Raw genomic sequence first — 13,660 nt, forward strand, 5'->3', positions numbered from 1 at the left:
GGAGTCTTGCCCAGCACAGCTCTGATTACGGTAAGACCTCATTCACCCATCCAGGGAAGGAGGAGCTCCCCGTGGATTGCATTTTCTAGATAAATCCTACCTTTGCCTACATCTCAAAGCATGAACAAAAATGAGCCCTTCTGATGAAATCCTTCCCAAGTGTATTAGATACTTTTATGTTTCCTTAAAAGTAGCAAATGTAACACAATCTAGATTTCCTTTGGTGAGTCACTCACGGGCATGTGTCACCTTTCCTGTATCCTGCTATGGCTGAGCAACGCTCCTGGGGCCATGGACACATGTAATCGTATAGGACCCTAGCAATAAATGGCCTGTATGATGGTGCATTTAAGCTTGGTTTGTGTCATCTTTCTGTTCTCTGCCTTGTGGTTTCCAGCAAAAGAACGTCTGTGGTCACAATCACTTACAATTGTGCCATTATCAGCAGCAGAGCCCAACGTGGGTGCCTTCTGTGCAATATTCTCAGAATACAAGGGCTCTCACATTGGACCCAACATATCCAGGTAATTGGATAATTATTAAATAATTGAACACATGTATTTGTGCAGTTACGAACCATGTTTTAAGCTTGTTTTGTGTATAGTAGCCATCCTTTGCATGTATCTTTACTTATGTTTTCATTGTATCTCCTGAACCCAGCACCCTCTTAAAATCAGTTTGAATATGGGAAAAGGTATATAGACCATTAGGCCTTGTTTGGGATGCTCCAACTTGGCACTGGTCATCATGCTCTGGACCTGGGGTCACCCACAAAATGGTGCCTTGACCCTTTCTGCAGAAAGAACATTCTTGATATAATAGCAGAAGGTGATGGCTTATCTGGAGAAATTCAGAAATTTTGATGTCCGAATATGAAGTCTAATGCAGACAGTTAGAGGGAGAGCAGGTTAGTAACCGGAGGGTTGTGGGGGTGACAGTGAGCCAGTGGAGCTGACAGCAGTCCCAACGTGTGGTTAACCTCTGTGTATTCAACCCTCCACAGCAGGTGTCAAAGGGAGGTATTTTTCCAGTGAGCTGGCCCAAATGAGGTGGGCCTGTCCATCCAGAGCTCAGCAACAGGTTCCAGCACTGGTGAAGACACAGAACGCAGGGCAGAACGTGGGTGAGGTGAGGAACGTGACACTGAGCTAGCCCGTCAACAGTTGACGCAAAAGGATTTATACTCAGACAGGAGAAAAGTCCCTCCCTCCTCCCTTTGGGTGGGCTTCTTCAGTTACAGAACCACGGCCAAACCTTGCTCTGAGTAGCGGTGATGTGGATGATACATAAGTTATCTTCTTAAGTTTTCAGAGGTCTTTTCTTGAACTAGGCAGACCATAAATGTAGGCATGTGGATTAGTTATGCCATAACAATTAAAATAGGGTCTCTGCTACCTGGTTCAGAGTTGGCTCGGTCGTAAGCTGTCAGGGTCAGTGAGGTGGGAGTTCCTTGTCTAAAGGGCTGAGCCCTTTGGGCTGCTTGAGCTTTCACTCGGGTGATGGGCCAGATGCATGGGTGATGATTCCATTTGTGGGAAAACTTGATTTTCCCTTTCCCCCCTAATATTTAGTAAGCATTTTATCACCATGTAAAGTGTATCTTAAATAGATATGTGCTTCTTATGACATAATTTTTATTGTATTCTTTGTCTTAAAATCAACACCGTATGTTCAAAATGCAGCAAAATCAATTACACTTACAGGCTTGTGTTCTTCACTACAAATTACCTCTTCAAATACTGGTTGCTGTTTAATATAATCATTCTGAAAGTGTCATTCAAATTCAGCCTTATAGAAACGTGTACTGTACATGCAGTTTTGAAAACCACAAAGTAAATACAAGAGCCTCTGTAATTAATGCAGCCAGCAGCATGAATTCTGTGATTCCGTGGAATTCCAACGGGCTGAACACTGGCCTATGCTCTCCACATGTTTTGCATGATGTATCACCTGCCATTTCACGTGACTGGAATGTACCATCCTCGGTAGTAAACGCCCCGCACTGTCTGCTTGCGTGTTTACATGTGCCACCTCGTGTGTGACTGCCCCATCCTGAACAGGAAGCTCCGTTCTCCTTGCATTGTGCCCTGGAGAAGTTGCGTGAACGTTGCTCAGCCTCACGGAAGGATGTGTGCCTACCTGTGTGTGTGGGGGGAGGATTCATTTTGGCAAGAGACACTGGCAAGAGCAAGGGCCTGGCCTTAGGAATCAACCCGGAACTTTCCAAACACTCAGGTCGTGATCACCACAAAGTGGCAGCTTGGGACCCCGAGTAGAGGTGAGACCAAGCTCCCAACAGGTGGCAGGTGGGCGGGGGGGTGGACCTCAGGGTCCACTGGGCAGTGGTCTGCCTTGTGGTAGAGTGGGTGGTCGCCATGTGTGCTAGGCTTGAAAGCGGCGCCTTCTATTTGGGATACACTGACTGCATTTGGAAGCGGGGATTAAGGGTGTGTGAGGTGGGTGAGCCAGGATTCAGAGTGGGTCATGGAGGGTCTGCGAGGTTTAGCCTTCTGCCTCCACATGGAAGAGGGCACCGGGATTTTGGACAATGGTCACTGCTACAGTGTGTGGAAAGGATTTTAGAAAAGAGAACTTTAGAATTCCCTAAAGAAATGAAGAGAAAGGAGAAGGAATATGCTTAACAAAGCTTATGCCCACCCACAGCCTGGAAACCTCCCAGGACACTCAGCAGTTTATTCTCAAACCCTATAAAATCCAAACTGCAGTCCTGTCTCACGATTCATCTGAGTGACGTCAGTGAATTCAGTGCGGAGGGATATAGACTGTGGCCACAAGGAAAGAGCCCCAAACTAGACTCCTCTCATGAATCCTATTCCGCTACTGAAAGACATGTAATTTTTGGTAAAAAAAAAAAAAAGAGAGAGAGAAAATTCTAGCTTCCAAAATTCTCATTCTAATCTCACAAGCCCCAAAGAGCTCTAAAAATAGCTACAAAGATGACATGGATGCACTGATATTATCAGATGATTTTATTATGGGAAAAATCATTAAGTCTACGTGGTAGTGGCGTTTACTTGAATAAAGGATTTGGATAATAGTAACTAATATTCATGATAATGACATAGAATTTACTCATCTGTCACAGAAGATGGAGACCAAGCAGTTGGGTGACGTTTCTGAAACCGGCCTGATGTAGGCACGTTATCAGAGGACAACAGAGGCTGCTGTTTGGGCGTGATCCTACAGCGAGTCACTTTCCTCTACAGTCAAGAGAAGGCAGTGTTTCAAGCGCTGCTAATCGTTAGGACGGAAATTTAAGACGTTAAAAAGCCCCATGTAGTCAGTAATATTCTACAATGGGGCAAATTAATGAGTAATGCTTTGCGAGAGTTAATCTACCTCACATGAGTGGAGCCCTTTACAGCCAGCGAATCGCTCGTCAGCTGTGGCATCAGCTCCTTATGTTTTGCTTAATAAGATCAAGGTGAAAGCATGCGGGGGCTCGAGGTAACCAGGGTGATCGGTGGCATCATTTTCCTCAGGCTCACTGGCCGTGAACCCAAGCAAGGTCCTTCGGAGATGCCGCTAGGAGTGCAACGGGAGAGAAAGGAGGCCGAGCATTCAGCCCCGCGTTTCGTGAGCCGTGTATGTGTTTTCTTCCACTCTAACGGTGTGTTGGTGCCCACTCGTGTGCGACTCACGATGACCCGCCCTGGTTGCCCTGAAGGTTGCTGTTGAACCACAAGTGAAGACGAGTCAGGATAAAATCGTCGCCAGGAACATTTCAAAGGACAGGTGTTCCTGGAGGAGCAGCGTGAGGGTTGAGATTCTGTTTCAACTGCACTGGATCCCAGGGCGCCCAGATACTGGGCTAAACACTATTCTGGGCGTGTCTGTGAGAGTGCTTTCCGCCGAGATTAGCATTTGAGTTGGTGGACTGAGTAAAGCAGATGGCCCTGCCCAGTGCGGGCAGCATCGTCCAGTCCCTTGAGGGCCTGAGCAGAACACAAAGGCCAGGGTGGGGGAACTTGCTGCCTCCGCCTGACTGTGGGGCTGGAACCTCCGGCGTCTTCTGCCCTCGGCTTGGGATTTACGCCATCCTCCCTCCAGTTCTCAGAGCTATGCCACCAGCTCTCCTGGGTCTCCAGCTTGCAGATGGCGGATCTTGGGACTTCTCAGCTTCCAGAATCATGTGAGCCAATTCCTTACAATAAATCTTTTATTGTTATATATCTATCCTATTCGTATAGATTCGTCTGCTGTGAGTATTTATATTGTATATATATCTCCTGTTAGTTTTGACTCTCTGGAGAGCTCTGATGTATTCAAGCATAAGGATCCTGGAGGTAGAGTTCCCACCCAAACTCTGATGCTCACACAGTCCCTCCCTCACCCCCCTCCATCACAGCTTCCTCATCCAGAGAGACCGGAGAAAACGTGTAGCTCCCAGGGCATGATGAGGCTTCCACAAAATAATACACACATTATACATGAAGTTTTATAGAAATATAAAGTTTCATTAGAAGCTTTAACTTCCCAGCATTGATTGGGTATGTACCTGTTACTTCTAAATACAAGTATGTCAACAGTCCAGTGTATGTAGAACTTTTATCTGAAAAACTTAGATGCTAAAATCTATTACTGAAAGCATTAGGTACTGATGGCTTTGAGTGGGTTAGGCAAAGTACCGAAAACTTCGCACTTGGATACATGTTAAATTACCACAAGAATCCCGTGTGGTAGGTGCTGTGGTCATTTCCATTCACAGTTGAGACTGCCACGGAGAGAGAGGTGTGGTGCCTTGACCAAGCTCCCTACCAAGCCAGCACCAGAACAACATCCCAACTCATGTCGGCCAGACTCCAAAACTGAACCCCCAGAGCTCCTTACAAAAGTGGGGCAGACGGTTTCAAAGTCGTCAGACTCTCGCATTTTCACAAACTCAGGCTGACTTTTCCCCAAGTGTCTGATGATGTCTCGTTGTGCCCTACTGAAATGTGTGGAAAGCAAAAATAAAAACCAACATGCATATTCAACAATATGCTTTCAAACTCAGTATCCATAACCCCTGTGCGCGGTGACAAAAATTCCACTGGGAACGACATTGATGGTGTACAGATGAGGTGTGCAGGGGGCACTCATGTCCCTAAGCACCAGAAGCTCTTCTGGGCAGAGGATGGTTTCCTTCATCAGCAGGGTCACCCACCCTCAGGCCACGGTCTGACCCAGGCTCTCCTGGGCCTCTCTGCACAGGCTCGTTTAGTTCCTCTGCTGCGGCCTGGCCCTCTGTGGCCATCATGGCCATCCTCGGGCACTCCCCTTTCTCCACTCTCTCCACCCAGCAGGCACGCTGAGCTACAGGCAGTCCTGGGGTGAGAGGAGAGTGGAGAGAAGAACCTATAAAACAGAGGGGGATTGTCTTTCAGGATTTCAACCTGGTAGTAATAGACTTTTTACTTTTTCTTTTCTTTCCTTCTTTCTTTTCTTTTTTTCTGTAAACCTCTTTAAAGTAAGGTCTCTGGAGAAAAAGGCCTGGGGTAATCTAAGTAAGTGAACGCCCAGTCACATGGACTGAGATGAAAGATCTTAGTCATATAAATCAACCTATGGATATTCCTGGCATCTCCTCTGGTCCCATATTATCAGTCCACTGTTACGCCAGTCTCCATGGTGAATGAAGACGATGCATCAGCCTTCCAAGCTGGGAGAACCCGTCATCAACCCCCATGAAGCAATTAGAGCAGCACACATGGTCAGGTACCATTACGTAAATGTTGTTGTGACGTTTGCTCTCGAGACTGGAGAAGCTCAGAGAAGAGGTACCAGTGAGGCAGCCTGGGTCATCAGGCTGTGAGGTGTGAGTGGGACATGGGGACAGGTGCAGCCTGAGCCAGGAAGACTGGGGACTCTGCCTTGTGGGCTTGGGGTCCAGGGGACACATTCTGTCTCTCACTAAGGATATTGTTAGTCTCTCTGAGCATCATTTCCCTGATGATTTTAAGTGAACAGGATGGTGAGCACCTTGCAGGGTTGTTGTGAGAATTAGCAGTAATATATGTGAAGTGATGAATGGAATAAGACCTCACTATGTAACAGCATGTGTATTATTAATAATGAAACAGAAATGTCCAGGTGTGCCAGGGACAAACCCTGTGTCATGGGAGTAGAGGATCAACACTGAGAAGAATGGCAGCCGAGAGGCATAGAAGAAGAGCAGGTGGTCAGGGTGCAGTGGGTGACAAAGAGTCATTGTCCATGTGTCTACATTGCCCAGGGCCGAAGGATGTGCTCTGGAGTGACAGGAAATGGATGCGGGGAGGACAAGGGCATGGGAGATGGGCTAGCGGACGCACATAGTCCGTTCAGCACAGGTGGAAGAGCTGGGCGACGGCAGTGGATGTGGAGGAGAAGAGCTCCCTGGAGTTCATTTAGAAAAACAGCGGGTGGTGGTGGCCAAGCTATATGATGAGTACAAGAGAGCGCCATGGTCAACACAGCCAGAATATGGAAGCTGAGCAAAGGGCAGACAGTGGTGCCTTTGACCAAAATGGAGAACTGTGCCTGCTGGAGAGTCCACTAGGCAGCGGGGCTAACGAGTTCAACTCAGTGTGTTTGAGGGACTGATGTAGCATCCGAGGGATTACTCTGTAGGCAGGTGAAGTTATGGAATTGGCACTCAGGTAGGAGAGCAGAACCAGGGGACCAGTTCCAGTGACTAAGTGCCATAGGGGCAGAAGAGAGGCGAGTGTGCATGGGCTATCGCAGGGAGTCAGAGGGGTAAGGGCTGAAGACGGGGTTGGAGGAGGCCCCCACAGAAGAAGATGTAAAGTTGGGATAACTTGATATCAAGGGTAGGCTGGCGAGGGACCTCATAAAGGGGACTGACCTCAGTTGTCTCATCATTTCACAGGCGTGATGCCACCTGCCTATGCTGTCACTGTGTGGGGTGTGCCGAGAGTTAACACAGGGGTGGTCAGTCCTGGTGGCCTCAGGACGTACTTGGTAAACCCCGTTCGCTCAGCACAGCCAGTTCCCACAGTGGAGAGCGCACAGTTCCAGAGGATGTGGATGTAGATTTGGACGGGGCAGGAAATAGACTAAGGGCTTTTTGAAGAAGTTTCCATGGGGAGGTAAGGATGCTGCCACTTAAATAGAAGCAAGAGTTTGAGGAGATCTTGGGTCAATGGTAGAAGTAAGGAAGATGAGAGAACATAAGACAGGGAGAGAGGAGAAGAGTAGTAATTGGCTGAGGGGCCAGAGGGAGGAGGGAGAACAGAGAAGACAGAGGGTTGGTTGTTACCGCAAAAGTAGGTAGAGATGAGATGGACGCCATCGGGAGCCAGGGCCTCGAGCCGTCCCCGGGCACTCTCTTGGTCTTGTGGAATCATAATGGAACCACACACAGGAGGAATGTCGCTCATGGGCAGGTGCAGTGGATACACCAGGTCAATGCAGGCTGGACTTTTTAAAGTCTTCCTTTTACGCGTTTTGGCCAGTGTATGACTGGGGTTTTCTTCGCACCGTAGGAAGGGACTGAGTCCTTCCCCTGGTGTTAGTTTCCCAGAGTTGCCGTAAGAAATTGCTGCAAACAGGATGCCTTAAATCAATGGAAATCTATCCAGGAAGTCAGAAATCGAAAATCAAGCTGTCGGCAGGGTTGGTTCCTCCCTGGGGCTCAGAGATCTGACTACGTCTCCTAGCTTCTGGTAGCTGCGGCATTCCTACTCTTGTGCCTGTGTCCTCCAATCTCTGCCTATGTCATCACATGGGCTTCTTCTCTCCACATGTGTCTGTTTCTGTGTTTCCTCTACTTTTCTTATAAGGACATGAGTCGCCATGGGTTAGGGCCCACTCTACTCCAGTATGATCTAAACTGTGCTTACATCTTGATTACACCTGCAAAGACCCAAGTTCTAAATAAGGTCATATTCACAGGCACCAGGGGTACCAGGTGTCAAGATTTCACAATCCTGTTTGGGGGACACAACTCAACCCACAACTCCCCGTGAAGAAGCCTTGAAAAGGATGTTCACCCGCCTTCTTTAATGTCCTACATCAGGCGGCCTCCTTTCTTTCTCTCCTTGCAGGTCCGGGTGGATTCCTACCCACGTGCACTAAGGCACAGCAACTCCAGAGGAGATGACGCCAAGGCTGCACAGACAGAACCCCGCAGGGGCAAAGCAAGCTCCAACCCCTGCACCTGCCACTGGGAGGGGACCCTCGAAGAGTCCCACCTCTCACAGGAGGGCAGAGCTGTGTCTGCTCAGGGCCTCTCCGGCTGCCTCCCAGCTCTGGTGTGGGGTGAGGGACCTCTCGATGCCCTCCCTGGCCACCCTCCCCTTTCAAATAGGCAGTAATGTGCAGTAGAAGGACACGGTGACATTGGATTAGGCTCAGGGTCTCCATGGTGTCTTCTCCACGGAGAACACGCTTGGCTCCAATCCTCTTACTTTCCCCTAGTCTATACTTGTTTTTGTATTTTTTTTCCTACCAATGAAAGACTTTATTTCTGAGCTATCCATCTCCTCTCTTTCAAATGCCCTTCTCAGCACAATCAATCCTGTTTCTGGAGTAGGATTTTAAAGCATCTATTTTTTGGCCTTTAAAACCCACTGAAATTTATTTTAGGTGGAGGCAGGCAAAGAAGCATAAAGGCGAAGCCGAGGAAGTGCCACAGAGAATGCTGTTGAAGGCCAGGGGAGAGATGGGATGTGGGGGCTTCTCAGGGTGAAATGAATCACTTGGAGAGCCATTTTTTTCTTCTGGGTTTTTTCTTTCTCCAACTGGTCTCTCCTAGACCCAGTCCAAACCGCAGCTCCTCGGGGAGTTGGCCAGCCCCGCCTTGTGGGGACCAGCTGCTCCCTCGTGGGCTTGACAGTATTTTGCCATGAGGTCCTTGGCTGCGAGGGAGGAGGGCCAGGTCTTAGCCCCTCCAGACTGTGTGGGTTCCCTCTCCTTTTTTTGACTTTGGTGAAAGCAAGATAATGCTGCCCACCTCTTTTCACATAAACAGGAGGCGACTCACTGCTCTCAATCCAGAGGACTCGCACTTTCCAGGACCCTCGCTGTCCGCTAGGAGGGTCCTATGGACTCAGTAGGCTCGTGGTGTCTGTCTGCACACCTGCACACACGCACACACCCATGTGCATGCAGGACCCAGATCTTCCTGCGGCTGCTGCCTGGTCACGGGACGATGCAGCGCCTGATCCTGGGAATGTGCTGATGCTCTGAGTGGGAGTGCACTTTTGGTACCTAACCCTCATCTCTATGGCACCAATGATTTCGTTGGTGGGTCAGATGGGTGGTTTTCATACACCTGGAAGGTGAATCCTAAAATGACTCCCGGGTGTGTCTAAGCTTGGTGGCAAGATCAGAGGGCACACAGGCCAGTGATGACCCCACCTGACACTGGCTGCTGCTTATTAGTCTGGGCATGATTGGCAGCCCAAGCAGCCACGGGAACTAACACACCCCGATATTTCTCAGGGTTGTGAGCCAGGATCACTGCCCTGAATTTAGAAACGGGGAGAATGTGCCCCGCCCCCAGCCGGCAGGAACGACAAACGTCATTAAATTATTGGAAGAGTCCTCAGGGACCATGGGCCTTCACACAGAGCATCACACGTGACATCACAGCCACTGCCACCTGGGCCGATGGCGAGCCCCTTGTGGGGGACTTCAGCCTGCTGAGGTGTCCCCGGTGTCCCACACAGAGCTGATGAATAAGTGCTTGTATGATTAGAGTCAACTGAATCCAACTCAGACTGAAATCCTTAAATTTTAAGAAGACAAAAGCAGCAAATAAAACTCCTCCCTGTATTTTGATTGGACTTTGGGGCCCTTCCCTTGGGGCTGTAATAGGGGAGCCTGGTGAACCGGCAGCCTCCCTCTTCCTGTGCGTGTTTGCAAGTGTGCGAGAGAGAGCGTATGCATGTGCACATGTGCATCTGTGTCTGCACGTGGTTACATGTGTGCACGTGCGAGTGCATGCATGTGAGCATGTGTGTGCTTGGAGGCACGTGAATGCATGTGCATACATGTGCAGGCAAGTGTGCGATATGTTTAATTAAGGAGATTTCTCAACTTGCCTCAGAACCAGAGCAGCAGAGAGGAGTCAGGAGGCTCATGGAACTTGCCCCCCACCTGCCCACACATCCAGCAATCCTTCCTTGAAAGCTCAGGCCTGATCTTTCCTTTAGGAGAATCCCAATGGGGAGAAGCAATCCCTGTTGATTATCCTTCTATATTTGAGAGAATTGGAGCTCTCCCACTGAGCGTGCTGCTGGCCTCCCCTGGGGCAGTGCGATGACTTTACATGGGTCACAGTGACCCACCAAATGCCAGCAGCGGTGTCCACATCTGGCAGACGTTGCAGCAGGCCCTGCCCTGTTCATGTCTGTGCCCCGTGCTCCCCAGGCCAAACGCCGGCCCAGCACAGACACCATGGTGATCTACTCTTTGTGAATAAAGGATGTTTGCATTTCACGAGTATATTTCACATTCATATGTTTTTCATGATGAAATTAAAGTCAGTAAATCTTTTATGTGTACATATCTTTGCTCCATGTAGAAACCATTAGAGTTGCCTTTGAAAATAGAAATGTATGCAAAAGCACAATTAACTTGTTCTCTGTTTTATATTTCCCAAAGCACCACCCATTATAGAGTGTTAGATGTGACTTCTCAGTTAGTAGAGGGTCCCTTTTTAAGGGTCTTTTGTATGCTGGGTGTTAACTAAGTACAAGACTCTAAAGATCAGTGGGTAGGCCCTACCCTGGGCAGGTCACAGGCCTATACAGCACATATAAGGTGGTGGGGCATCGGAGATGTACAAGGAGGCTTTCTTATTTTCTAGCACAATAGTCATGGATCCAGTCTGTCACTGGATGGTCCACATGCAATTGGAATATTCTGTAATGTTTAAGGCAAAAATATCTGTTAGTGTCTTATAAAGGTGAAGCAGACCCAGAGCTGTTATTTCCTTATAAGAAGGAAAAGTTCATTTGAACCCAGAACAGGAGACTTTCTGGGGCCAGGGGCAGAGTTGTGCGTCATCCAGCCACGTCCTTGCAGTACATCCCTCTGTCCAGCTCTTGCCACATGGCACCGTCCTTGGGGTGCCTGTGTCATTCTCTGGTTAGGGGATGGGGGCTCCTCATGGGTCCTATTGCGTCCCCTGCCTAGTGTATTCAGTAGCCGCCCAGTAAGTGTTCATTGAATGAGATCTGAGCAACCAATGCACATGTGGACTTTGGGTAAAGAAAATCTTTTTCCAAAACAACACACAAGCAAAATGCCACCTGGAGCTGCCCGTCTTCAGAGGTTGATGGAAGACGGCTCAGCGTAGGCCAAGAGCTCTGAGGACCCATGTCCTCTTCACTCAGGTGTCAGAGGTGTGCATGGACAAGGCCATTTACTATGAAAATCACATCGAAGGGCAACTGAATGCACAATTCCTCTTTTAATGAGCAGCCTAAATGGCGAAGTTCACCATTATTTTAAGCATCCCTGTAAACATACTTTTTTTCTTGGGTGCTAGAGAAGAACCGGCTAATGTGCTTCAAAGATGGTGTTGTGCCACCAGCCACATATTGATTTGCTTTATTCTTTTCGTTTTAGGACATTTTCCTTTTCAAGGTGGCTCTAAGCTCGTGTGGCAGCGTGCACACGCTCGGCCCAGCTCGGCGGGTTGACAGAATGCTGCATTTTGCATTCCTGTCACTGCCGCCGAGGTCATATCTGTTAGTGCTGGAGGTTGTTAGGCCATTATCAGCCACTGATGCCTCTCCAGCTGCGAGACTAATTTGGATTCAGGCAGGAAACATGGCCTGATCTCCCCTCGGTCATCCACCACCAGGCCAACAGCGTTTGCGTGCGCCGTGCTCTTAGGGCTCCTGGGACGGAGCAGCTTACTCACCCAGCTCAGAACCACAAAGCAAGAGGTTAAGCCCAGCCAGACACCCACGCCAGACCCAAGAAAAATGGCAGTGCCTTTATCATTCAATAACAAATTTACAGGGCCAAATTTTATGTTTAAATTAGACATGTATGAATAGTACATCACGTCATTTATAATTCATGATGAATAGTAAATTATTCTAGTGGACTTCCCTATTCTATTTATATTCTAGCTATGCATACCGGGAGCCAAGAAACAAACTTATGATGTGGCTGTTGGTTACGTCCTGTGTTATGGGGTGTTTCCTTTCCATTGTACAAAAGCTATGATAAACAAGACGGAAATGGTGGGAGAAGGACAGGATGATACACATCTATACCCCTTTTCCCCCCGAGTATATGTTGATAATGTTTTCTCTACTATTCTTTTATGTGGGAGAAACTAAAGGGCGCCCATATGAGATCGAGTGTATGTGGGAACTGAGGAAGGCGGCCTGTGAGTCGAAGGATACCGAGTCATTTAGCTGCTCTTGCCATGTCCTCCCTTCCTGCTTCTTCACCCCACGTGTCTCTGATGAGCAGCGCTCATTGTGAAACCCAAGAGCCCATGAAGGAGAGGAGAGGAGAGGGAGTGGGGAGCGAGGCTGGGAGGGGACTGTGGTTTCCAGATGCTGGCCCCACCTTGGGGAAAATGGTCCTAACGAGTAGATTCAATGCGTCTTTACTATGAGTAGCAGCACAGGACACACTCGTTCGAGGCAGGAAGGTATGCGTCAGGGTACTTGCAAACTTCCTCACCTGAAGAGAAGAACCCAGGATTTGGACGCTGGTCTAGTCCCAGGACTTGAGTTTACACACTTTACAGGAGAAGACAGGGTTTCTGCATTCAGGCCTCTGTCCCCGAAACAAATCAATTTTTCCATTCATGACTTTAACTATCTACCTGGTACAATTATATAGGTGATGTTTTAATATGGGATTTCAAGAATCTTAAAACTTAAATCTTGTGAGAAAAAGTAAAGGCACCCCTGAAGAAGTTTAGGCATCCATGGTCTTGCAGGCTCCACTGTGTGGAAGTGAGTGTAGATGCTCACTGTCTAGAACGGAATACAGATTCCTTCTGTCTAAAAGTGGGTGCCATCTCCACTGTCTGGAAGTGAGGCACATTTTCAGTGTCTAGAAGTGAGCGCAGACTCAGTGCCTAGAAGTGAACGCAGACTCTGTGTCTAGAAGTGAGCGCAGACTCAGTGCCTAGAAGTGAACGCAGACTCTCAGTGTCTAGAAGTGAGCGCAGACTCAGTGCCTAGAAGTGAGCGCAGACTCAGTGCCTAGAAGTGAACGCAGACTCTCAGTGTCTAGAAGTGGGCATAGACTCTGTATCTAGAAGTGAGCGCAGATTCTGTGTCTGGAAGTGAGCACAGTCCCCACTGTCTAGAATTGAGCACAGACTCTCATTGTGTAGAAGAGATGAAGCACGGAGTCCAACACCTTCTCAGAATTTGACCAAGCAGGGTCCAGACTGGAAAGCCAGCATCTGACTCCCAGCCGAGGAGGTCCTCACATATTCCAGATGGCAGTGCCTTTCTTTCATTCTTACTCACAATCCATCTATTCTCGCACGCTGTCCCATTTATTTTAACTCAGTCTTGTTTCCTGCAGGAAAGTCACAGTTTCATTTTTCTTTCCAGCTTGCAAAGGAAGTGGTTCTAGCTCCGTGGGTTCTTGACCTCACGATAACTTACAACAGTGCCCTCATGCTAAAAGCTCAGATGATCAATGTTTGCTGATTGATTAATGGCAG

This window comes from Equus caballus, chromosome 21, assembly GCF_041296265.1.
Source record: "Equus caballus isolate H_3958 breed thoroughbred chromosome 21, TB-T2T, whole genome shotgun sequence".
In the NCBI taxonomy this organism is placed as follows: Eukaryota; Metazoa; Chordata; class Mammalia; order Perissodactyla; family Equidae; genus Equus; species Equus caballus.